We start from the raw sequence: 26604 nt of genomic DNA, 5'->3' as shown, positions 1-26604 counted from the left end.
TTGAGGTTTTCTCATTTGGCTCCAGTGTGATATTTTCCCACAGTGCCTTGGAGTCTGTGATGTCAGACTACTTTTCTTTTGTGGTCTGTCCAGTATTAAATTATGGGCGTGACATAACAATTGAGGTTTCTGTAAATATTCTTTTCTTGGATTTCATTTTCAAGAGAAAGGATCCAGTGACATAATCCATTGGGAAGAAAAATAGTGTCCATTTGAAATTGTATTTTTGTGGGCAGGCAATATTACAAGAATGCTGGAGCCAGTTCTCCTGGGGTGGAGCCAATAATGAGGGGAGCTAATCAAGATGCTGCTATGAAAAAGGAACAGCGCAATAAAAACATGGACTGTATTATTTGCCAAAATGTAGTGTATTGAAATTAAGACATAGAATAAGAGTTTGGTGAATGTAACCTAAATTCACTGCTGGGGTGTATCCATTATAAGGCATCCTGGCAGTGGTCTATCTGAAGGCAGCAAAACATATCAGAACCTGGTTTCCTACATATAATCTTTCTTATAGTCAATAGGTACATTTGTTCCAAAAGACAAGAAATTGATTTAAAATATCAAAGGTAATTAGCAAATTAAAACTAAATTGTGTTTGGGTATTGTTAAAAAAAAAAAAGACAAGCAGAAAAAAATTATATATATATCTATATATATATATATATTGTGGCGAAAATAAACTCGCCACTTGGTTTTGGAGGGGCCTGTTTGCCAGCCTCTTACCTCAGGATTATGGCCCATATACTAACTTTGAAGGAGAAGACAGACCGGCCGCACAGTTTAAATCTGTGGAACTGTTTTGGGCAGGAAAGCCATGCTTGCGGTCGGCCAAATGTGACTTTCATGGAATTCGGAAACCCCTGCTCGGATCTGGGTGATTTTTGGATATGTTGTTCACCCAGATCAGAGCTATCCATGGAAATTATGGGGATATGTGGGGTTTTGAGGTGTTTTCTGTGTTTTGGGGAAAATGTGTGTTTTCTGCCTGTGAGTGATTAAGTTAGCCCATTATGTTTGGTAATTGTATCACAGGCAATGTGTTTTAGTAATTGTATTTTGTTGATTGCGTCAAAGACAATGCCCATTGTATTTTGTGTATTGCGTTACAGACAGAGGGAAGGGGGTTTTGTGTACAATTGCTGGGAAGGTTTCAATACTGTAAATGCATGTGATTGGCTAAAATATAACCTGTCACAGTCTTCTACAAGGGCCCCAGGGGGAGTGTCCCTTGCTAGGAGACCTGCATAAAAGGCTGAAAAATAACCCATTAAAGAGTTCCTGTTTTACATTCAACATAGAGCCTCGTCTCATGTGTGTGGGGATTTCTATATGCTGTATACTCCCCAGGCTATAACTCTTGTAAGAGCTGTTCCTGTTCCTTGTTCCTGTGGTGGTTACAGTGTAGAGCAGAGTGCTTGGAGTCCTCGGGAAGCACTAGGATCAACCATCAACGGAGGTACCCAGTCGGGGTGCCAGGAGATATATATATACACGCACACACATACATACATATACATACTGTAGGCAGATATGCTGTTCAAAATACTAGAGAAGCTATCTTACATCTATCGTGATTTCCCGATTACTGCAAGCACCAAGACAGCTGGCTGTACCTCATGCTTTGTCCCATTAGTGACCTGGAGTTTTACTTTTTGTAGCACAGTTAGTATTGTATAATAGCTTATAGGAACAGTTACAGTAGCATCAAACGGACTACTAGGTTTGCACCTGGTACAGTATTCTACCTGCAGTACTTCTTTTGTGACCAACCACTGATGCTGCCTGACCTTTAAAAGGGTTGTCCTGTTTTTGGTATTGATGACCTATGCTTATGACTGGTCATCAATATTAGATCGATGGAGGTCCAACTCCCAACACCAAGAGGATGAAGAGAAGAGAATGCAGCACTCCTGTTTACCTGCTCACAGCAGAGAGCAGGAGTAATTACAGCTAGTTCTTCCCTTTAACTTGAATAGGATGGAGCAGTTGTAGTTACACTTCTTTCCGTTCAATGTTGATGGAAAGCAGGTAAACAGTGAAGAAGGAGCGCTCCATTCTCTTCAAACAGCAAATTAATGGGGGTGATGCATGGGAAGCAGGTCACCACTGCAGCCAGTGATTGGCTGCAGCAGTCACATGCACCCTACTCCCCCTCCCCGTCAACAGGAAGTTGATTTTTGCACAGCCGGAAGATGAAAAGCCAGCCTTGGAGTGATGGAAACTAAACTCAGCAGTAATGACCACCGTGGGTCGGCCACTCTGTGAGGTCTGTCCTAGTCTTAGATAACCACTTGAATGTATGCAACGCTTATAGATATTGCTAACAATGAAAATTAAAAAAAAGAAATAAAGAAAAAAAGCCTCCTTTTTTATTTTTCATTTTCATTGTTAACACATTTGCATGGGGGAACATTTTACCACCCCCTGGAGACGAGCACCCACCACATATTTGTTTCAAGGAGTGCTGTTCATCGCTTGATTCTCACAACTTATAGATATTACTATTGAGACTTCAACTTGGTGTGGTTCTCTTAATAGTTTCCACAGTTCTGACTTTGTTTTCCAATTCAGTGTATGGTCATTACTACGCTAATGATGCCGGATATATACTACTTGACCAAGGTAGTAAGAGATTGCTTTCCACATGAAAGTGATGAGGTCGGTATTTCAGTAGAATGGGCTATATTATGGAGTAATCAAGTCGGAGAGCTTCAACCCTGTGAGACATCCTAGTACAATGTAATCATGCTCTAGTCATTCATATCTGGAACAGAAAATTGGCATAAATATGTTGCTGAGTGTTGCCGCAGAGAAGTAATAAGCAATGATTATACCGCTGTAGCACTGTGATGAAACAGATGTGACCCATCTGCTTCAAACAAGACTAAAAAATCAGGAGCTAATGCTACTTACTTTGGGTCAGCTACGCCACAGCACTGATCTAGCTAAGCCACTGGGATAATGTTCATGCCTAAGTGCAATCAAAGGCAGGGTAAAGAGTCAAAACCTACAAATGGCATAAAAGAGCTGACAACAAACTGTCATGTGAAAAAGAAAGGGCACCTCTTGTAAAGGTTTCTTTATTATCTTTTAACATGGGGACAGATCCATATTTAATCTTTGTGAAAACACTATATAAAAATAAAGACCATGTAACTGTAATCATAAATAGACATTAAAATAATTTGTCAAACAGTTAATTTGGAGGAAAATAGTGCAGTTGCACCAACCACTACTGAATCTGCAAAACTAAAGGTTGTGAATACCCCTTACCGGTATATGCCATTTCCTTCTGCCATTGAGGTGTATTAGCATCTTCTAAATAGATGGTATAATGCCAAAGACCAACACCGGTCCTGAAAATGAAGAGGCCGCCGTCTAGTTCAGCAATGTATCCCTTTCACTGTTTTTCTTACATATCCATTTTTCACTCCCTGCATAACTTTTTTTGTTTTTCCATTCACATAGCCATATGAGGGTTGTTGTTATTTTTTGCAGGACAAGTTGTTATTTGTTTTGGCATCATTTAATATTACATAAAGAAATTCTGCCATAGTTTTATGGGTTTAGTTTTTATGGCATTACCTATATCAGTGATGGTAAACCTTTTAGAGACCGAGTGCCAATCTTCAACCAAAAACCCACTTATTTATCGCAAAGTGCCAACACGGCAATTTACCCTGAATACTACAGTCCAATATAGTACATCTTCTATGCACTTTATCATTTGGCTATAATAACCTGCCTACATTTAGTGCGCTGCTTGTGCTGTACATAGTGCGCCCTGCGCTGATGAATGGCGGGTAAAGTCTAAGGCATATTGGTATGCCTTAGACTTTTTTCAGGGTGCGGGTGCTCACAGACCGGGCTCTGAGTGCTGCCTCTGGCACCAGTGCCATAGGTTCGCCACCACTGACTTATATGGTACAACTGACATGATAACCACATTTTTATAAGTTTTCTTCTGTTTTAATACTTAAAAAAATATATAAACTTAAAAAAAATGTTTTTTTTTTACTTTGCATCGCCATATTCTGACCTCCGTAACTTAATTATATATTTTCAGGGGCTATCTATAGATTTTATTAATACCATTTTAAGTTATGTAGGACTGTTTGATCACTTTTTATTTCAATTTTTGAGGGGAGGTAAGGCGACTAAAAATGTTTTTTCCGTTACACTATCCACTGTACAGGGTAAATACGTTTATATTTTAATAGTTCTGGTATTCTGGGATGCCGCGATGCCTATGATCTTTATTTTTTATAATTCATTTTTATTTTATAATATCGGGAAGTGATTTGATCTTTATTTTCTATTTATCTTATTTTTAAAATGGGGAAATGAGCCCTTTTCTACACTAATTTTTAGTCCTCTTAGGGGACTTTAACATGAGATTGTCTGATCGCTTCTCCCTAAGACTGCAATGATTTACCATGGCAGTCTATGGGCAAATTAGTCTGTATAAGCCCTGTCACAGAAAGTTCAGTCCATGAATGGAACACAAGATGCTAGCCTACAGGTAGCTCTTGTCACTAATAATGTCAAAGTGTATAAGTCTACTACTGAACATCTACACTCACCTAAAGAATTATTAGGAACACTTGTTCTATTTCTCATTAATGCAATTATCTAGTCAACCAATCACATGGCAGTTGCTTCAATGCATTTAGGGGTGTGGTCCTGGTCAAGACAATCTCCTGAACTCCAAACTGAATGTCAGAATGGGAAAGAAAGGTGATTTAAGCAATTTTGAGCGTGGCATGGTTGTTGGTGCCAGACGGGCCGGTCTGAGTATTTCACAATCTGCTCAGTTACTGGGATTTTCACGCACAACCATTTCTAGGGTTTACAAAGAATGGTGTGAAAAGGGAAAAACATCCAGACTGCGGCAGTCCTGTGGGCAAAAATGCCTTGTGGATGCTAGAGGTCAGAGGAGAATGGGCCGACTGATTCAAGCTGATAGAAGAGCAACGTTGACTGAAATAACCACTCGTTACAACCGAGGTATGCAGCAAAGCATTTGTGAAGCCACAACACGCACAACCTTGAGGCGGATGGGCTACAACAGCAGAAGACCCCTCGATTTCTGTTGAGACATTCAAATGGTAGAGTCCGAATTTGGCGTAAACAGAATGAGAACATGTATCCATCCTCTGATGGCTACTTCCAGCAGGATAATGCACCATGTCACAAAGCTCGAATCATTTCAAATTGGTTTCTTGAACATGACAATGAGTTCACTGTACTAAAATGGCCCCCACAGTCACCAGATCTCAACCCAATAGAGCATCTTTGGGATGTGGTGGAACGAGAGCTTCGTGCCCTGGATGTGCATCCCTCAAATCTCCATCAACTGCAAGATGCTATCCTATCAATATGGGCCAACATTTCCAAAGAATGCTATCAGCACCTTCTTGAATCAATGCCACATAGAATTAAGGCAGTTCTGAAGGCAAAAGGGGGTCCAACACCGTATTAGTATGGTGTTCCTAATAATTCTTTAGGTGAGTGTATATCAGAAATGTGTTAGAAAGAACATTAGGGCAAAAATGGAGTTTGCCGTGGAACACCTAGACAAGAACAGAGGGAATGTATCAAATATGTACCTCCGTTTTATGGCATATAAAATAACAAAATTTGGCACAAATGTAATTTTACACCACCCTGGCTAATTTTGAATAGTGGATGGGAAAGTGGGTAAAGTTAGGTATGTTAACTTGCTTTATGCTAGATTTTTCTTCAACTTTTTAAAATACTGTAGCAGCAAAAAGTCGACTATGACATAGAAAATTTGACAGAAGTGTTAGGTTTAGGGATTTGTCAAATTTATCAAACATTTCATCTGATATCTCATAAATCTAGCACACCTTTTACAAACACGAACTCAAAGCAAAACTTCTAGACTTTCAAAAGTCCTATCATGATACATCCCCTTTGGATTACATTTACAATTACAACTCCATAAAAGTTCTGACATCTAACCATAATTGCTTCATGTAAATGACCTGGTATTAATTGCTGTCATTGTACCTTAAATAAGAACATAAGGAACATAGCAAATCTCCCGTAGGCTACTATGGTAATTCAATGCAGTCTATGGGAGAAGCAATCAGATGATCGCAAGCTAAAGTCCCCTAGGGTGACTTAAAAAAAAGTGGGAAAAAATGTAAAGTTTTTTAAAATATAATTTTTTTTATCACCTCCCTTTCCTCAAATTAAAAATAAACAATAACAATCATAGACATTGCTGAATTCCAAAATTCCCAAAGTATTAAATATTATTATTTATTCCATACTGTGAACGTTCTAACAGAAAAAAACAAGCACACTTGGCTATTTTCGGGTAGTCCCATAGTTGTAAACGGAAAGCAAACGACACATACACAGTCACCTATCCGTTCACCACTATTCGACTGGCTCAGCTATTTTTGGAATTCTCATAGCGGTGAATGGAGGGTGGCTGTGCTTCCACGGTGCTCTCTCTTTCACTTCGGAGGGGGGGGGGCATTTTGGAGATAGACGAAAGTCCCAAAGGTGAGACTTGCACCTATTTATCAATAATGCCATTAATCTCTGAAATGGGGATACTTTAACCCAAGGTGGCTATTTCTGAGTATAAAAATCTATTTTTTTGCCTCAAATCTACAAATTTGATCTATTTTATCTCCATTTTATCAACCCCAATGTTATTTTTTATTTCAATCCAAATTATTCACGCATTATGCAAGGATGGGTGGACTTGGCTACAGGAGTTACCCCAAGTTACAATTCTTAGAGCAGTCACCGGCAGCTGACAGCAGAGGACAACACAGGAGCATTAACTGAAGTACTGGTTGAAAATCAGGACTAGATTTATTAGAGAAATAAATCCTAAAAATCTTTCTTGTTTATACAGACCTCTGTTACCCGTTTCCTAATTCCACTGGTAGACACAACATCATAATTTACATGTAAAGCATAATATAAATATGCTCTATCTTGGGAAAGCGCCAGTTCTAGAATATATATAAATTACAACAAACAATGTTCCTATCCATGTAGGAGTACAGTTATTTAGAGTCTCCGGGCTGACTATTTTACTGCAGAAGCCCCACAGTGCATCTTAATTTGCTCCATTTCCTCCTATACTATTTCCTCATCTACTGGCGTTATACAAACATCTCTATTTACAAGGCACCTGAAAAAGTGACAGGCCAATAAATGCAAGCCCATATTTTGTGAAAAATCTTATGGAACGATGCCAGAGTAGATTTGATTTACTTCTGGACTAATGTCATTTTACAAGAAATGTATTTATATTTCTTGCATCCTAAAAAGCTTTGCACAATGGATCTACTGCTAACACTCAAATAATGAGAGAATCCTTGACTTTTATCTCATAAATTTAGCACTTTGGGGTTTTCCATATGTTTTCTAGGAGGAAGCAGTAAACCCTTATTTAAGTATGATGTGTTTAACAACTAATTTCTATGGAGTGACACAAATGTATGGTTAATGTTAAGGTGGAGGAGATCCTGCTATAAGGTTGGAAGGGTGTTGCAGTCAGATTCAGAATAAAAACATTTTGTTACTTTTACAAAAAGGAAAAAAATCTGCCACGTTTTCTACAGAGTGCTAAAAGAAATATATACATTCCATATGGCTTTTATTTCCTTGCGTTGCAAAGCTAGGTGTCAAAGCTACAAACAACAGGAAAATCGAATATCTACAAAGGGGTCAAATGCATCTACAGTGAGAATTCCCACACTCCCTGCTACATAAGGAAGTTTCCTATGCGCACTATAACTTCTTAAAATTGCTGGTCAACTTTATTGCCATTGATAGAAAAGTACAATGGAAATGGGGTTAAAGGGGCAGTTATCCCCTGGAGACCTTTTCTGAAGACTCCCCAACATGGCCAGACACGCTGTGGCAATCATACTCCATTGCTCCTCAGCCGGCTCTGCGGGTCTCAGGTCTCACCACATCAACATCCAGTTTGACGCGGGTCATGTGGATGCTGCTGCCAGTCAAACCATCATTAAACCATATGTTAATGCAGGGAGACCCAGGACCTTCAGAGCCGGCTGAGGAGCAATGGAGTATGATTATGTGTGTCTGGCCATGTGGGGGAGTCTGCAGAAAAAGTCTCCAGGGGTGAAATTCTCACTATAGATGCATTTGACCACATTTCTATCAGCAGGGGAGCGATGGAACAGGAACTTAGCATCTGGGATAAGGCAAATATGATTATCACCACAGGATCGGCCATGCTTGGTGGTCTTCAGAAAAGGTCTCCAGTGGTGAACAACCCCTTAATGAGAAGATTTGAGAAATAACTTGGTGTTTCACATAGCGGTATATGTAAAAAAATCGCCCCAGTGTGGCTAATTCCGATGTTCTTCTGTTCACATTTGAGATCATGTAGTCATGTAGCAATAGTGTTGTTTCTGTCACACATTTCTGTTAGTTTAATTCCTCTAAATCTACAATATTAAAGGGTGTTTTCATAACCTGTCTTCTGGATAAGTCATCTACGTCAGATTCGTGGGAGTACAACACCCAGTCACAGGACTTGTGCAAGCGCTGCATCCTCATCAATGTTTACCTGCACGCCATTTACACTGAAGAGGTGGGGCAAAGTAATTACACCTTCTTCTCTCATTCATGTGAACAGTACAGTACTACACAGTACCGCCACTACAATGTAGATGGCATGCACGTAAACAATGAAGAGGACATAGCTCTTGCACAAGTGTCATAGCTGATCGGCGGAAGTGCTAAGAGTAGGACTCCACAAATATGATATTGATGACCTATCCTAAGAATAGTTCATCAATATCATGAAACCAGAGTACCCCTTTAATGACAATGTTGTAGGAAACCTCATAAATTTGTGTGCCAGTGCACTGTATGTTAACCCCTTAAAGATCTGCCTATTTTGGGCCCTACGGACCGATTATTTTTGTTCATAGTTCGTAAACTTTTTTCTTTTTCCATCGCCAGAACTGTATGATGTTTTTTTGTTGCACTTGTTAAGGTATTTATCTGCACCATTTTCCGGTACATATCATTTATTGATGTAACATTTATTCGTTTTGTTGGGCGGGTGTCAAACTAATTAGATGCAGTGGCCATTATTCACCAGGGAATCTAATGTCTGGTTTTCAAGATACTGCAACTGTGATCCTGGGGAAGAAGGCTTTACAGTACTCTTATGTATTAATAACACAGTCAGCCACAGTGCTCCAAAAAAGTTCAGCTACCTTGATCCCAATCCCTTGCTCTCATCACATTAACCCTTTTACAGTCTCCCCTTACAAACCCAGCGTGGAAAAGTCCCATTTTAAAGTATCAAGCCTGCAGCAGTGACCCCATAACAGAGCAGGCTAACAACAAAGTCCATTGAACAGAGGCAGTGTTCGACAGAAGCAATGCCCTCCCTACTTGTCAACAATGCAAATGCAATTTAAAGGGGTTGTCCAGTAGAAGAAAAACATGGCTGCCGCACCTGTCTTTTGCAAAGAAAGCAGACATGTTTTCCTTATCTTGGACAACCCCTTTAAACAGAGCCAGTTTTCAGCAGTGAACATAGAGGAAGTCTGCAAAAGAGGCAGAAAAAAACTCTGTTACTAAAATATGACCTGGGAGCACTTTAACTACTACTACAGCTAGAACTCATGTGAAACCATTTGAGAAACACTGTGACAGTACGGGGTGTTCAGGCAATAAGTATTTAACACCGAACCCCTAGATTGTTGTGGGTCTGACTGTGGGGACTCCCACCCATCACTAGAACTAGGGCCACAAGACTCCGGCTAGGCAGAGTATGACTGGAGAGGCAAGACACATGCTTGACTCCACTCAATATCCGTCTTGCAGCTGGAGGGGAATGGGGGTCTGAGGTCTCATTCTGGTGATCTGTGGTGGGCCCTGACTGGCAGACCCCATCAATATAGCATTATTCAGTTGATAAGTTGCTACAATACCCCCTAATGTATCAACTAGTCCAAATTTCCCATATCAAATTATAGCTGAAAAACAGTACTTTGTCATAGCTTCTCCCAATTCTAATTATGTATAAACAAATAATAGTGATGGATCTTCCTATGTATGAAAAGGTTATGTTTTGAGGGAAAGCACATTCCTCAGGCTCACCGTGCGTAAAACCTTTAAAATGCTTAAATATCACTAATTAAATCTGTCAGTGGTGCATACGTTCAGCCAATAAGCAAGATGGAAAAAGAGAAGCAAAACTCTTTTTGTCACGGAAGAAGAAAATGTTGTGGAATTTATTCTCTGCACAAGGTACGAAACAAAGTACGAAAGAGATAGAGCCCTTCCAGAAAACCACATTAGACACCCTGCATGGTATTGCCTTCCTATAGTCAGTGCTGTAACTTACTGTAACTTATATTTTGACTTTTTTATTATTTTGTACTTTTTTAGTGACATTTTATTCAACAGTGCCTTTGCCTTGGGAAACCAAGAGACATCCTACTTGGATGCAATTTGGTGAAGAATACTAACACCTTTTCCTCCGTAGTGATATCTTTCCTTGCTTTGGTGCATGGGTTTCATAGGTCATGTTAACATGTTAAGGATTCACCAGCATTCTGTCAGCAATGCACGTGTTTTACATGTTTTATGACCCTATCATCATAAATGTGCTCTGAATTTTAAAATCTAAAGCGTGACCAAAGTTGAGGATTATCTCTACTGAATAAGAAAAGGGCTGGTAAGTGGTAACCCATGCAGATTGGCAAGCCAATTCACGGCAGAAATATGAGTTCCAGCTTTCAGTATTTCTGCCATGGATTTTCTGCAAAATCCACAGCAAATTTGCCTAGGCCCAATCCATACCATGTGAAGATAACCCTTATGGCACTTTTGGTTGGATGATGTTTAGAACAAACAGCACCCAGACTGAACTGAATAGGTCCACTCACAAGGGCGTATGCCGGCAATGACCATTGATCTATGCAGGGAAAACTACAGCATATTGTAACTTTGTCCTTTTTTTCCACAAGGACCTCACGTGGACTTCATCCAGCCAGAACACGGATGAGTTTCCTAATGGTCATCTGAAAAGGGTCCTAAGCTTTGCTGTAGAGGTCCAAGCTTATGACATGATGAGTAATGGATGTTTAGATTAAATCAGTCACATTAAGGAGCCAAACTCAGTACAAAGAAATTGGATAAATGACAATATTTTATGGTTTATTAGACATTCAAATAGCTAAGAGCTTAGTTTTTAAAGTCAGAGTCCTTGTACATGGAGCCAGCTAAGGATTTATTTGCATACACAACTCCACCACACAACCTAGGTACAAGCTCAATTTTCACATCTGGCATATTTTCCAAGAAATACAATATATAATTTCCAGTATAAATGATACTTTTCTTGTAACTGAGATAAAGCTGTTTGGTGGACTCTGATGCATCTTAATCATCTGTTGCTTGCTTTGAGTATTTAATACTGACTGTAGTAAAGAGAGAGGACAACCCTGTACTGTAGTTATGGTTGGATTGACATAACTGGTGCAATGAAACCTAACTTTTTATGACTACAGATCATGACCATTTTAGGTTATAGATACATTGGGGGAGATTTATCAAACTGGTGTAAAGTAGAACCAGCTTAGTTGCCCATGGAAACCAATCAGATTCCACCTTTCATTTTCCAAAGGTGGAATCTGATTAGTTGCTATAGGCAACTTAGTCAGTTCTATTTTACACCAGTTTGAAAAATGACCCCCACTGTGTTTAAGCCTACCATTGAGGGTATAAGCTCATGACATATACATCTGATGGAGTCCGGTGATGGATGGCATCTATAGGGTCCTATTGTAAAAATGCATACTGTACGGTATACTTTTCTGGGGTGGCCCTCTATATAGGAAAATGCATTATCGTGCCCTTTCTTATAGCATACCAGCCAGATATAGACCAAAACCATACTGTTTCGGTCTTTATGTGGTAAATGAGTGCCTTAAGAAATGTTAATACATACCATATTTTTCATTCCATAAGACACACTTTTTTCCTCCAAAGTGCTTCTTATGAAGTGAATACTAATAAACGCTTCCATTATGGAAGTGCTCATTAGTACAGTAGGAATGGGGAGAGGTGAATATAGCGGGTGCTGGTTTTATTCGCCACTCCCTGGTCTTCTACCGGCACCATGCCATGTCCTGACAGTGTACAGTGTGAGGCCATAGTGCGCATAGTGCCGTCCAGAGCAGGAGAGGATAAATTCTTTCATTTATTTTATGTCTGATCTGAAGTCTGATGAAGATTGGTGATCTGATCTGAGGTCTGATGAAGATTGGGGGTCTGATTTGGTGGTCTGATATGAGATGTTATCTGGGTTGGGGTCTGATTTGAGGCCTGCTGAGGATTGGGGGTCTGACTTGGGGGTCTGATCTCAGGTCTGATGAGGATTGGGGGTCTGATTTGGTGGCCTAATCTGAGGTCTGATGTGGATTAGGGGTCTGATGATGCTTGGGGGGTCTGATTTGAGGTCTGATTATGATTGGGGGTCTGATCTGAAGTCTGATGAGGATTGGCGTTATGATTTGGGGGTCTCATCTGAGGTCTAATGAGCATTAGGATCTGATGAACATTGGGGTTCTGATCTGCAGCCTGATAAAGATTGGGGTTATTATCTAAGGTATGATGAGGATTGGAGTCTGATTTGGGGGTCTGATGAAGACTGGAGGTGTGTGATCTGAGGTCTGATAAAGATTGGGGGTCTGATCTGCAGTCTGATGAAGATTGGAGGTCTGATTTGGCGGTCTGATGAAGACTGGGGGTCTGATCTGAGGTCCAATGAAAAATATTTTTGTTCTTAATTTCCTCCTCTAAAACCTGCATAGTGAAAAATACTGTATATCAGGAGCTTTTCTTGGCGTATATGTTAGACTAAGTGAACAGATGCAATGGGCAATTAGTCTTAGATATTCACAGCAGAACATGTATAGCTCCTAATAGGAGTTCCATGCAGCTTCCTCCATTACTTGGAGATGTTACCCGTGCCATCACAACAGATATCTGCAACCTGAATTGCATTTTTTTGCACTTGAAGAAAAACCAAAGCATTCAGTCTATAAAGAAAATGAGAAATCTCCATACATAGAACTATTTGCATAAAACTATAATGCTACTTGTGGTCCAGTTGCATTTTGCAAGTTTGGCCCATAGAAAATGAAGTAGCAATATACTGACCCACTGGCTGGAGACCAAAAGGTCAGGTTACCACTATAATTTAGCAAAACAGGGACACTTGGCTGTGTTTGCACAACAAAATGATGAACACGTGTTCTAACACTAGGTGTAAGACACACAGCAACATTTTACCATTACTACTTAAGAAGCCAATATCGTTTAGTCCTACATGGAAAGGCATTCATTTATGATTGTTTATCCAACACAAAGGTTTATACAGGCAGTGCACCATCTGCTAAGAATGTTTAGTTACTGGACGTCCAGAGGAAATTGAAAAATGTCACTCACGGCATCCAGCGCTGTAATTTCATCTGCCAGTATATGCTAGTATAAGATATTTGTGGTATGCTTCAAGTATTACCACTATTATCTGATGAAGTGATACGCCTGAAAACTTTCAGAACTGCTTAAAGTCTATTTGTGGAGACTTTGTCGGTTGCAGGAATCCTTCAATTCATGCATTTAACCATTGGGTGAAACCTAGTGGGATAATATTTATACCTCATTGGTGTGTATATAGGAGCATACAATTCCCTTTACAGAGCAAAGAATGCTTATATTGTGTGAAATTTCCAATTGCGGTCAATGGGTCTTTTCATTTGATATCACATTCCAGTACTTGACCCTGTGCATGTAATGATGGAGATGATTATATTACTGTGATGTGCTATTTGCATGTTAAAAAATATTTACTGAGGATTTATATAGCGATCCTTCCCCAGTTTGACTGTTTTTTTTAAATGTAGATTTATAGTGAAAGGATGTTTTATTTCCTGTATCTGAGAGGGTGCAGGGTCAATGAATGAATGATTATGACTCTCTTTCATGAACTGATTTTCACCCTTGTTTCTTTATGTGACTTGTAATGGTTTACGTCCCCTTTTTCATTAGAACATGTGCATTTCTTCCCCAGTTTTGGAGAATTATTGCCTCCTTCACTGGCATGTGGGAGAGGGGAAGAGAACACCGTAGTATTTACAGTTCTAGCTTTGAGCTGCTTTCATGCTCTTCACCCAATCCGATCTTGGTTGCTTTCAATTTCACATTTTAGTGGAATTAAATGACACCTCATATAAATAAATGGGCAGTTAGGCAATGGTTTGATGATGAAAAACATTGCTATTTCCTCCTGATGATTACGTAAGTAAAATAAAGTTATAGAAAGTAACACAGCAAGGGAAGGGATTTTTCTACTATTTTTGTGGCAAGCTGTATTTGTTTTTCATCTCTCCTCTCTGTTAACTCAGCACTCAAATATGATTTTTTTAAACTTTGCAAAAGTGAGTTAATGGGTCCTGCAGACTGACTTAGAACTAGAGCCTCCACCTATTATTATTATCATTATTATTATTATGCTATTTATTCCATGGAGCTGTACATATTAAAAGTGGGGTACATAAAGCTAAACAAGTACAATAAGCATGAAAAGATAATGTCATGTACTTACCTGTCCATGTACTGTCATGTACTTACCTGTCCATGTACTGTCATGTACTTACCTGTCCATATTCCAGTAGCGAGCCTGGTCTCTCTGTTGTGGAGCAGCCAGGGTCATTCCCACTTCAGCATTTGTACATTTTGGAACTCTTGGATTTAGACTTCTGCTTTGAGTTTGCCTTTGATTTCCGATTATATTTCTGACGTCACCACCTGGTATAGACCCTGTCTGTTATTTTACTGTGATTTACCTTGTTATCCTGTGATTTATCCTGTTTTGGTTCTGACAGTTTTCATACTGGTTCTTTCTTTGTCAATCAGTCTGTCTAACCCATTTTGTCTGCACTTAGGGCTCTTTCACACCTGCGTTATTGTCTTCCGGCATAGAGTTCCGTCGTCGGGGCTCTATGCCGGAAGAATCCTGATCAGGATTATCCTAATGCATTCTGAATGGAGAGAAATCCGTTCAGGATGCATCAGGATGTCTTCAGTTCCGGAACGGAACGTTTTTTGGCCGGAGAAAATACCGCAGCATGCTGCGCTTTTTGCTCCGGCCAAAAATCCGGAACACTTGCCGCAAGGCCGGATCCGGAATTAATGCCCATTGGAAGGCATTGATCCGGATCCGGCCTTAAGCTAAACGTCGTTTCGGCGCATTGCCGGAGCCGACATTTAGCTTTTTCTGAATGGTTACCATGGCTGCCGGGACGCTAAAGTCCTGGCAGCCATGGTAAGTGTAGTGGGGAGCGGGGGAGCAGTGTACTTACCGTCCGTGCGGCTCCCCGGGCGCTCCAGAGTGACGTCAGGGCGCCCCAAGCGTGTACTTACCGTCCGTGCGGCTCCCCGGGCGCTCCAGAGTGACGTCAGGGCGCCCCAAGCGCATGGATCACGTGATCGCATGGATCACGTCATCCATGCGCATGGGGCGCTCTGACGTCATTCTGGAGCGCCCGGGGAGCCGCACGGACTGTAAGTATACCGCTCCCCCGCTCCCCGCTCCTACTATGGCAACCAGGACTTTAATAGCGTCCTGGGTGCCATAGTAACACTGAAAGCATTTGGAAGACGGTTCCGTCTTCAAATGCTTTCAGTACACTTGCGTTTTTCCGGATCCGGCGGGCACCTCCGGCAACGGAAGTGCATGCCGGATCCCAACAACGCAAGTGTGAAAGAGGCCTTAGTTAAGTTAGGGACAGTCGCCAAGTTGGGGCCATAGTTTAGGGTGGGTCATCAAAGTATGTAGGGACAGTGGTGCAGTTAAAGCTTTGGACTGCATTGTTCCATACCTTACATGACAGATAAGTTATAAACTGGTACAGAAGGAGAGAGGACCCTGCCAGCCATGGCTTACAATCTACAAGGAATGGGGAAAAGATACAATAGGTGAGAGTAGAAGTTGCTCAAATGGCAGTGTAGTAGCAGCAGGGTTACTGTAGGTTGTAGACTTGTCTGCAGTGGTGGGTTTTCATGTTTCTTTTGAAGGTTTCCATTGTAGGTGATAGTCTGCTATGTTGGGGTAGAAAGTTCCAGAGTATGGGGGATGCACGGTAGAAATCCTGGAGGCGATTGTGGGAAGAACAGATAAGAGGAGAGAAGGAGATTTTGGGAGGATTGGAGATTACTTGTGGGAAGGTACCCGGAGATCAGGTCACAGATGTATGGAGGAGACAGGTTGTGGTTGGCCTTGTATGTCCTGGTATGGTATGAGGAGTCAATAAAGAAATTGACAGAGAGAAGAGACAGAGGACTAACAGGGGGTGAGAGGTAGATCAGTCAGTAGCTGGGTTGAGGATAGACTGGAGAGTTGTGAGAGTGCTAGATGGAGGCCACAGAGCATGAAAGAGATATTCAGTAGAACTGTCTAAATACTATGCTAACATATACAGACTTTTAACAGTTTTAAAGGATCACCGAGCTTCCAAAAAACGTATAATGACACAAAGGTAGTGATCAGCGAGGTCTGAGTGATGAGACACCGATCACTAGAATGAGGACAGAGAAGTGCTCACTTCCTCTCTCTCCACTGTAGGAGATCGGCTTAATGGAGTAAGTCTATGGGCACCTCTATTCCATCTCCTGCTTCTATCTCCTCATTCTAGAAATCGGTGGGGGTCTCAGCACTCAGACCCCCCACCAACCAGAACCTTTGATATGTCGCTATGACATACTGTATGAAATGTTTGGTGAAAGCATAGTGATACTTTAATTAATTTGTCTAACTTTAGTTAGTAGAGGGGAGAGGGAACCAAGAAGCTGAGATACCATTAGGCCCCATTTATACAGTACAGCCTATGCAGGAACAATATAGAGTCCTAGTGGCTCCATGTGGTACACCCTGTGGTGCCGTACGGTGGAGATATTTTCTTACAGACAATTCTTCTTTGAGAGAATATCTCCACAATACAGCATCCAATGAAACATGCCACTTCTATATACTGTAAGATGGAAAGCATTCCGAAATCAATGGATTCTTTTTTCCAGCCTTATCCAATTTGAAGGTTGTAACATGGCCATGTAATTGAAGCCATATACGCCTTAGCTACCAATTTTCTACAAAAAATTGACCATAAGTTGTTTATAATTAGGCGACACCTATTAGGGTGGGTTCACATCTGCGTTCTGGATTCCGTTATGGCTTTCCGTTATAACATGGTTATAATGGAAAATAACGGAATGCATAAGACGGAAGTCAAAACGGAAGCCTTTAAGAGGCATTCCGTTTTGATCTGTCTTCATAGAAGTCCGTCTGGTTCCCGTTATGCAAGACGGAAAACAAAGTCCTGTCGACAGGACTTTTTTCTCAGCTCTGCATAACGGAAACGGGACAGATCCATTATGATTCCCATAGACTTCTATTAAGACGGAATTCCTTTTAAAAGTTTCCGTTTTGCATTCCGTCATAACACAAATCTATGGGCAGTATAACGGATCCGTCCTTCTGTCTTATGGATTCCGTTATTTTCCGTTAGAACCATGTTATAACGGAAAGCCATAACGGAATCCATAACGCCATAACGGAATAAGATGTGAATAAGGTAGATTTTTCATTTTATTTGAAGTCATCTAGCATTGTACAATGGCTAATAGGCTTGAACAATAGATATAAAACTCTGAATCCTCAAAATAAAATGTAAAAAAGGATTGTTGTGTGTTGGCATAAACCACATACATGTTTGTTCTTCAAATCAAGTTCTATACTTGAATTCACTGTTAGAAAATTTTGCACATGAAATGAAAAATAAAGTTTGAACCGATCCTGAAATCTGATTTTCTTTTTCTACTCTTGCTGAAACATTTCACACTGGCTTGATACATGCCCTATCCATGAAAAAAAAGTTTGCTGACGCCAGTGTATCTTAGCCTACTTTCTATTCCTCGCGTCTCCAGGCTACTGTAAAACAGAGCATCACTTCAACAATTTATAAAATTAGGCAATATGTGTATTTTAGATCCACAATGTGATTTACATCACCAGGGATTTTCCATCACCTCTGACATTCACAACCAAATATTATGCCTGAGAATATGTAGGGTATGGCAAATCAAGACTGGTGAAAAAGATCTGCAATAAAATGTCCATATTGTAAAAGGTTAAATGGAGATCAGCTGTCACAGAAAATAACTATTACCTGTCTACCAGGAAACAATGATAACATCACATTTATCTTAATGAAAACACTGACGGAAACTTAGCCAGAGTTGACTGAATATATTTCATGACAGAACATGAAACAGGAATAACACGGATCATAAAACTTAAAACCACAGCCAAGATGATAGGTTAAGATAGCAGGATAGGCCGTAGGCTATTAAGTATGCAGCATCAGGAGAAGGCAAAATACATTACTATATACTTTCACATCCTACAAGTTTTTTCATATTTTTGTCACTGCAGATAAATAATAAGTATACCTCAACCATCCATGACAATGTTTAATAGATAGATGTGTAGTAAGGTTAAAGAGGACCTTTTATGGGTCCAGACATTATGAAATAAGTAGAGGGTTGTGTAGGGCATAATTCATGGATGTAATATTGCTTACTAGTTTGTCTGTCCAGCGCTTCGTTCCCCCGCTGTGGCCCCCGTTCACTTTGGCCGCCTGATATGCTAATGAATAGCATCGGTACAGGGAGGAGAAAGCTGCCCTGTTTCTCAATGGGTGTCTCCTTCTCCCTGGCTGTAGCGCGGTCCAATTACAGCAGAGAGCGTCACAGCCAGGGAGAAAAAAAAAACTCACCTTCTCCCTGGCTGAAAGCTGACATCCCAAGTTTTCAGACAATACCAGATTGACAGCAATTTTTTCAGTACAGGGGAAGATATCCATGATAGAAATCGGGATGCTGTGAATGCAGCTGAAAATGAAAGTAAAAGCAGGTTTTACCCGCGATTATTCCTGACTCGATTTCTAACAGTGATTTCTCTTCTGGACTGTCAGCTTTCAAACAAGACCAGTTGCATGTTTCTAGCTGCTACCATTCAGGAGATAGCAGCATCTAAAGCAGCCCTCCCCCTCCACTTTCTGCCCTCGCCCAGGCACTCAGGGCTGTGCTCCTCCTCCCAGTGCTCTCCCCAGGCACTCAGGGCTGTGCTCCTCCTCCCAGTGCTCTCCTAAGGCACTCAGGGCTGTGCTCCTCCTCCCAGTGCTCTCCCCAGGCACTCAGGGCTGTGCTCCTCCTCCCAGTGCTCTCCCCAGGCACTCAGGGCTGTGCTCCTCCTCCCAGTGCTCTCCCCAGGCACTCAGGGCTGTGCTCCTCCTCCCAGTGCTCTCCCCAGGCACTCAGGGCTGTGCTCCTCCTCCCAGTGCTCTCCCCAGGCACTCAGGGCTGTGCTCCTCCTCCCAGTGCTCTCCCTAGGCACTCAGGCCTGTGCTCCTCCTCCCAGTGCTCTCCCCAGGCACTCAGGGCTGTGCTCCTCCTCCCAGTGCTCTGCCCAGGCACTCAGGGCTGTGCTCCTCCTCCCAGTGCTCTCCCAGTCTCATGTTTATATCTGTCACGGCTGTATGTGAGCAACAAGAGCATGCACAGAAAATAGAGCTACTGACCGGACCCAAACTAGGGAGGATAAAGGGTTACCCCTGTCAGACCCTCGAAAGCTCTCCCTATGCTGCTAAGCCCATGCCCGGATCCAAATGGAGGAAGGAGGCATGCCCGCGTACCTAAGACTGATGACCACTGTAACCCCTACAATAGTGGAAGGGGCACGGCCACCGGTGCCCTGCTCAGTATATGGAGGGAACCGTGGTCGCCTCGGATCCAGTCAGAAAACACACAGATACACAACAATGTCTGCACACTTAGCTGAAGGGGCTGCAGCCGCAGTGAAGACGGATCCAAAGACAGGCTGGCAATATCCGGAGTACTTGCTGCAGCAGAACACAGGTCCAGTGAAAGGATAGCATGCAAGGGAAGATACTCAAGCAAGAGCTACAACCCAAATGAGAAATATAATCCACACCTACAATAGGAGGAGGGGGAATATAAAGGCAGGGAAATCAAACGCAGCTGGGAGGAAGGAAACAGAAAACTCCTCCCAGCTCTAGTAGTGACATCATCACAGGGGTGGAGAAACAGAGCTGTGAGAACGTCCCAAAGCTCTGGTAGTGACAGTACCCCCCCCTCTACGGGTGGACTCCGGACACCCAGGACCCACCTTCTCAGGATGAGCCCTATGAAATGCCCTAATGAGGCGAGTGGCTTTAATGTCCGACACCGGAACCCACATCCTCTCCTCAGGACCATAACCCTTCCAATGAACAAGGTACTGGAAAGAACTGCGGACAATGCGAGAGTCCACAATTCTGGAAACCTCAAACTCCAGATTGCCATCAACCAAAATCGGAGGAGGAGGCAAAGAGGAGGGTACCGTGGGCTGGACATATGGTTTTAAGAGAGATCTGTGAAATACATTATGTATCTTCCAAACCCGTGGAAGATCAAGACGGAAGGCAACAGGATTGATGACTGACAAGATTTTATAAGGCCCAATAAACTTGGGACCCAATTTCCAGGAGGGAACCTTCAGTTTAATATTTCTTGTAGACAACCACACCAAATCACCCACACTCAGGTCCGGACCAGGCACACGTCTCTTATCAGCCACACGCTTATACTTCTCACTCATCTTTTTAAGATTACTCTGAATCTTTTGCCAAATGGTAGACAAAGACGAGGAAAATCTCTCCTCCTCAGGTAAACCAGAAAGAGCCCCTCCCGAGAATGTCCCAAACTGCGGATGGAACCCATATGCACCAAAGAATGGCGACTTATCAGAAGATTCCTGACGACGGTTGTTCAGAGCAAACTCAGCAAGAGGAAGAAATGAACACCAATCCTCCTGGTTCTCTGCCACGAAACAGCGCAAATATGTCTCCAGATTCTGATTGAGGCGCTCAGTCTGACCATTCGACTGCGGGTGAAAAGCAGAAGAGAAGGACAGCCGAACCCCCAGGCGAGAACAGAAAGCCTTCCAGAACCTGGACACAAACTGCGTGCCTCTATCGGAAACAATATCAGAGGGAATGCCATGCAATTTAACAATATGGTCGACAAAAGCTTGCGCCAACGTTTTAGCATTGGGTAAACCAGGGAAAGGTACGAAATGAGCCATCTTGCTAGAAAGGTCCACCACCACCAGGATCACCGACTTCCCTGAGGAACGAGGAAGATCCGTGATAAAGTCCATGGACAGGTGTGTCCAAGGACGGGAAGGTATGGGTAACGGGAGAAGGGAACCTGAAGGCCGTGAACGAGGGACCTTAGCGCGAGCGCACGTCTCACAAGCAGCCACAAAACCCTCCACCGACTTACGAAGAGCCGGCCACCAAAATCTCCGAGCAATGAGATCTACCGTGGCTCTACTCCCGGGGTGACCAGCAAGAACAGTATCATGATGCTCCTTGAAGAGTTTGTGACGTAGCTCAGGAGGCACAAACAACTTCCCAGAAGGACAACGGGCAGGTGCCTCAGTCTGGGCAGCCTGGACCTCGGCCTCCAAATCAGAATATAGAGCAGAAACAACTACCCCCTCCGCCAAAATGGGACCCGGGTCCTCTGAGTTTACTCCTCCCGGAAAACAGCGAGAGAGAGCATCAGCCTTCACATTTTTGATCCCAGGGCGGAATGTGACGACAAAATTGAATCTGGAGAAGAACAGAGACCATCTGGCCTGTCTCGGATTCATACGCCTGGCCGACTCCAAGTATGCCAGATTCTGATGGTCGGTAAAAACGGTGATAGGGTGCCTGGCCCCCTCCAACCAATGGCGCCATTCCTCGAAAGCCAACTTGATGGCCAACAACTCCCTATCTCCCACATCATAGTTTTTCTCTGCCGGGGAGAGTTTTTTAGAGAAAAAGGCACAGGGTCGCCATTTGGCAGGAGAAGGGCCCTGGGACAAAACCGCACCCACACCCACCTCGGAAGCATCCACCTCAACAATAAAAGGTAAGGAAACATCGGGATGCACCAAAACGGGAGCAGATGCAAAACTCTCTTTAATCTTAGAAAAAGCTGCAAGCGCCTCCTCCGACCAAGAGGAAAAATCCGCCCCTTTTTTTGTCATGTCAGTGAGGGGTTTGACAACAGAGGAATAATTCAAAATGAACTTTCTGTAATAGTTCGCAAAACCCAGAAAGCGCATCAATGCCTTCTGATTCTCAGGAAGCTCCCACTCAAGTACAGCACGGACCTTCTCCGGATCCATGCGAAAACCAGAAGCAGAGAGGAGAAAACCCAGAAATTGAATCTCCAATACCATAAAAACACATTTCTCCAGCTTGGCGTACAATTTATTTTCCCGCAGAATCTGCAGAACCTGAAAAAGATGATCCTGATGGGTCTGAACATCAGGGGAAAAAATCAAAATATCATCAAGATACACCAATACAAATTTCCCCATTAAATGGTAGAAAATACTGTTAACAAAATGCTGAAAGACGGCCGGAGCATTCATCAGGCCGAAAGGCATAACGAGATTCTCGAAATGCCCGTTAGGGGTATTAAAGGCTGTTTTCCATTCATCCCCCTCTCTGACCCTGACCAGGTTGTACGCACCTCTCAAATCCAATTTGGAAAAAACCTTGGCCCCAACAATTTGGTTGAAGAGGTCCGGGATCAGAGGAAGGGGATAGGGATCGTGAATCGTGATACGGTTCAGCTCCCTAAAATCTAGGCAAGGTCTCAGAGAGCCATCTTTTTTTTTAACAAAAGAAAAACCAGCGGCAACAGGTGATTTTGAGGGACGAATATGCCCCTTATCGAGACTCTCGGAGATATAGGTTTGCATTGCGATTCTTTCCGGTTGTGAGAGATTGTAGAGGCGAGCTTTTGGCAGCTTGGCGCCGGGAATGAGGTTAATGGGACAGTCAAACTCCCGGTGAGGGGGTAGCTCCTGAACAACGCTCTCGGAAAACACGTCCGAGAAATCAGAGAGAAATGATGGCACAGTTTTAGTAGACACCTCTGCAAAAGTCGCTGTAAGACAATTCTCTCTACAAAAGTCACTCCACTCATTTATTTGCCTTCCTTGCCAATCAATAGTGGGGTTATGTCTAGTGAGCCAGGGTAACCCCAAAACTAGAGGAGAAGGCAATCCGTTAAGGACAAAACAAGATATATCCTCCACATGAGTGTCACCTACAGCTAACCGGATATTGTGAACAATGCCCTTCAGAGATCTCTGTGAGAGTGGAGCAGAGTCAATAGCAAAAACAGGTATATCCTTTTCTAATGTGCAAACCTGAAAACCATGCATGGCTACAAATTGAGTGTCAATAAGATTGACGGCCGCTCCACTATCAACAAAAATCTCACAAGAAATGACTTTGCTCACTAGCGCCACCCTGGCAGACAGGAGAAAACGGGAACTGCAGGTCAGAGGAAAAGCATCAATTCCTACATCAACTTTGCCGAAAGTAGCACATGAAGCAGAGTTTGATGATTTACCTTTTGAGGTTTTTCTCTTATTATCGCTCTTAGTACAGTTCAAGAATCTCCTAGACGGACAAACATTTGCCAAATGACCTATGCCCCCACAACAAAAACACACCATACTCTGAGGACTAAATCCTCTTTTATCAGGGGCAAGTCGACCTAGCTGCATGGGCTCCTCCTCAGAGGGGAGCGAGACAGGATGAGGCCCCTGAACACTGAATGAGTCCGCACCACTGCCCCTAGACTGACAATGGCTGGACAGAGAGGTCTCGTTTCTCTCTCTTAGACGCCTGTCAAGGCGTACCGCCAATGACATGGCAGACTCTAAGGACGTTGGTCTCTCATGGAAAGCAAACGCATCTTTCAATCTCTCTGAGAGACCATGACAGAACTGACTCCGGAGTGCAGCATCATTCCAACCTGAATCAGCTGCCCATCTCCGAAATTCAGAACAATAAAGCTCCGCAGACAGTTTGCTCTGGCATAAAAAATGTAAGTTAGATTCGGCCAGAGCAAAACGATCCGGGTCATCATATATCTGCCCCAGGGCCACAAAAAATCCTTCCACGGATCGAAGGGAGGGATCCCCTGATGGCAGCGAAAAAGCCCAAGTCTGAGCATTACCCCTGAGCAGGGAGATGACAATCCTCACCCTCTGCTCCTGATTACCAGAGGAATGTGGACACAAGCAAAAATGGAGTTTGCATGCCTCTCTGAAGCGAACAAAACTCTCACTGCCCCCGGAGAACGTTTCCGGAAGTGAGACCTTTGGCTCGCAACAGACTCCATGGGCCGGAGCAGAGCCCAATGCTTGAAGCTGAGTCATAGATTGACAGAGATCCGCTACCTCCAAAGAAAGACCCTGCATGCGGTCAACCAGGCCAGAAAGCGGATCCATGTAAAAAAAGACGGTTTTGGTGGATTATAATGTCACAGCTGTATGTGAGCAACAAGAGCATGCACAGAAAATAGAGCTACTGACCAGACCCAAACTAGGGAGGATAAAGGGTTACCCCTGTCAGACCCTCGAAAGCTCTCCCTATGCTGCTAAGCCCATGCCCGGATCCAAATGGTGGAAGGAGGCATGCCCGCGTACCTAAGACTGATGACCACTGTAACCCCTACAATAGTGGAAGGGGCACGGCCACCGGTGCCCTGCTCAGTATATGGAGGGAACCGTGGTCGCCTCGGATCCAGTCAGAAAACACACAGATACACAACAATGTCTGCACACTTAGCTGAAGGGGCTGCAGCCGCAGTGAAGACGGATCAAAGACAGGCTGGCAATATCCGGAGTACTTGCTGCAGCAGAACATAGGTCCAGTGAAAGGATAGCATGCAAGGGAAGATACTCAAGCAAGAGCTACAACCCAAATGAGAAATATAATCCACACCTACAATAGGAGGAGGGGGAATATAAAGGCAGGGAAATCAAACGCAGCTGGGAGGAAGGAAACAGAAAACTCCTCCCAGCTCTAGTAGTGACATCATCACAGGGGTGGAGAAACAGAGCTGTGAGAACGTCCCAAAGCTCTGGTAGTGACAATATCAGAGAGGAGACAGCTGCACATGACAACGCTGTGAGAAGAGGCTGCTCAATGTGCAAGTGACACACATTTCTGGGTGTTCTTATGAGGTGAAAAAGCTGTTATACAGGGAGTGCAGAATTATTAGGCAAATGAGTATTTTGACCACATCATCCTCTTTATGCATGTTGTCTTACTCCAAGCTGTATAGGCTCGAAAGCCTACTACCAATTAAGCATATTAGGTGATGTGCATCTCTGTAATGAGAAGGGGTGTGGTCTAATGACATCAACACCCTATATTAGGTCTGCATAATTATTAGGCAACTTCCTTTCCTTTGGCAAAATGGGTCAAAAGAAGGACTTGACAGGCTCAGAAAAGTCAAAAATGGTGAGATATCTTGCAGAGGGATGCAGCACTCTTAAAATTGCAAAGCTTCTGAAGCGTGATCATCGAACAATCAAGCGTTTCATTCAAAATAGTCAACAGGGTCGCAAGAAGCGTGTGAAAAAACCAAGGCGCAAAATAACTGCCTATGAACTGAGAAAAGTCAAGCGTGCAGCTGCCAAGATGCCACTTGCCACCAGTTTGGCCATATTTCAGAGCTGCAACATCACTGGAGTGCCCAAAAGCACAAGGTGTGCAATACTCAGAGACATGGCCAAGGTAAGAAAGGCTGAAAGACGACCACCACTGAACAAGACACACAAGCTGAAACGTCAAGACTGGGCCAAGAAATATCTCAAGACTGATTTTTCTAAGGTTTTATGGACTGATGAAATGAGAGTGAGTCTTGATGGGCCAGATGGATGGGCCCGTGGCTGGATTGGTAAAGGGCAGAGAGCTCCAGTCCGACTCAGACGCCAGCAAGGTGGAGGTGGAGTACTGGTTTGGGCTGGTATCATCAAAGATGAGCTTGTGGGGCCTTTTCGGGTTGAGGATGGAGTCAAGCTCAACTCCCAGCCCTACTGCCAGTTTCTGGAAGACACCTTCTTCAAGCAGTGGTACAGGAAGAAGTCTGCATCCTTCAAGAAAAACATGATTTTCATGCAGGACAATGCTCCATCACACGCGTCCAAGTACTCCACAGCGTGGCTGGCAAGAAAGGGTATAAAAGAAGAAAATCTAATGACATGGCCTCCTTGTTCACCTGATCTGAACCCCATTGAGAACCTGTGGTCCATCATCAAATGTGAGATTTACAAGGAGGGAAAACAGTACACCTCTCTGAACAGTGTCTGGGAGGCTGTGGTTGCTGCTGCACGCAATGTTGATGGTGAACAGATCAAAACACTGACAGAATCCATGGATGGCAGGCTTTTGAGTGTCCTTGCAAAGAAAGGTGGCTATATTGGTCACTGATTTGTTTTTGTTTTGTTTTTGAATGTCAGAAATGTATATTTGTGAATGTTGAGATGTTATATTGGTTTCACTGGCAAAAATAAATAATTGAAATGGGTATATATTTGTTTTTTGTTAAGTTGCCTAATAATTA

The 26604-nt window shown here is 42.9% G+C and overlaps 1 protein-coding gene across 1 annotated transcript in view; it reads right to left on the bottom strand.

Moving 5' to 3' along the window:
• Positions 1-26604, bottom strand: part of ADAMTSL3 (ADAMTS like 3) — a 538572-nt gene that overhangs the window by 417026 nt on the left and 94942 nt on the right. The gene's annotated exons all lie outside the window — the stretch shown is intronic.

The sequence above is a fragment of the Bufo bufo genome, chromosome 1 (assembly GCF_905171765.1).
Source record: "Bufo bufo chromosome 1, aBufBuf1.1, whole genome shotgun sequence".
Lineage (NCBI taxonomy): Eukaryota > Metazoa > Chordata > Amphibia > Anura > Bufonidae > Bufo > Bufo bufo.
This window is presented reverse-complemented; position numbering and strand designations above follow the sequence as displayed.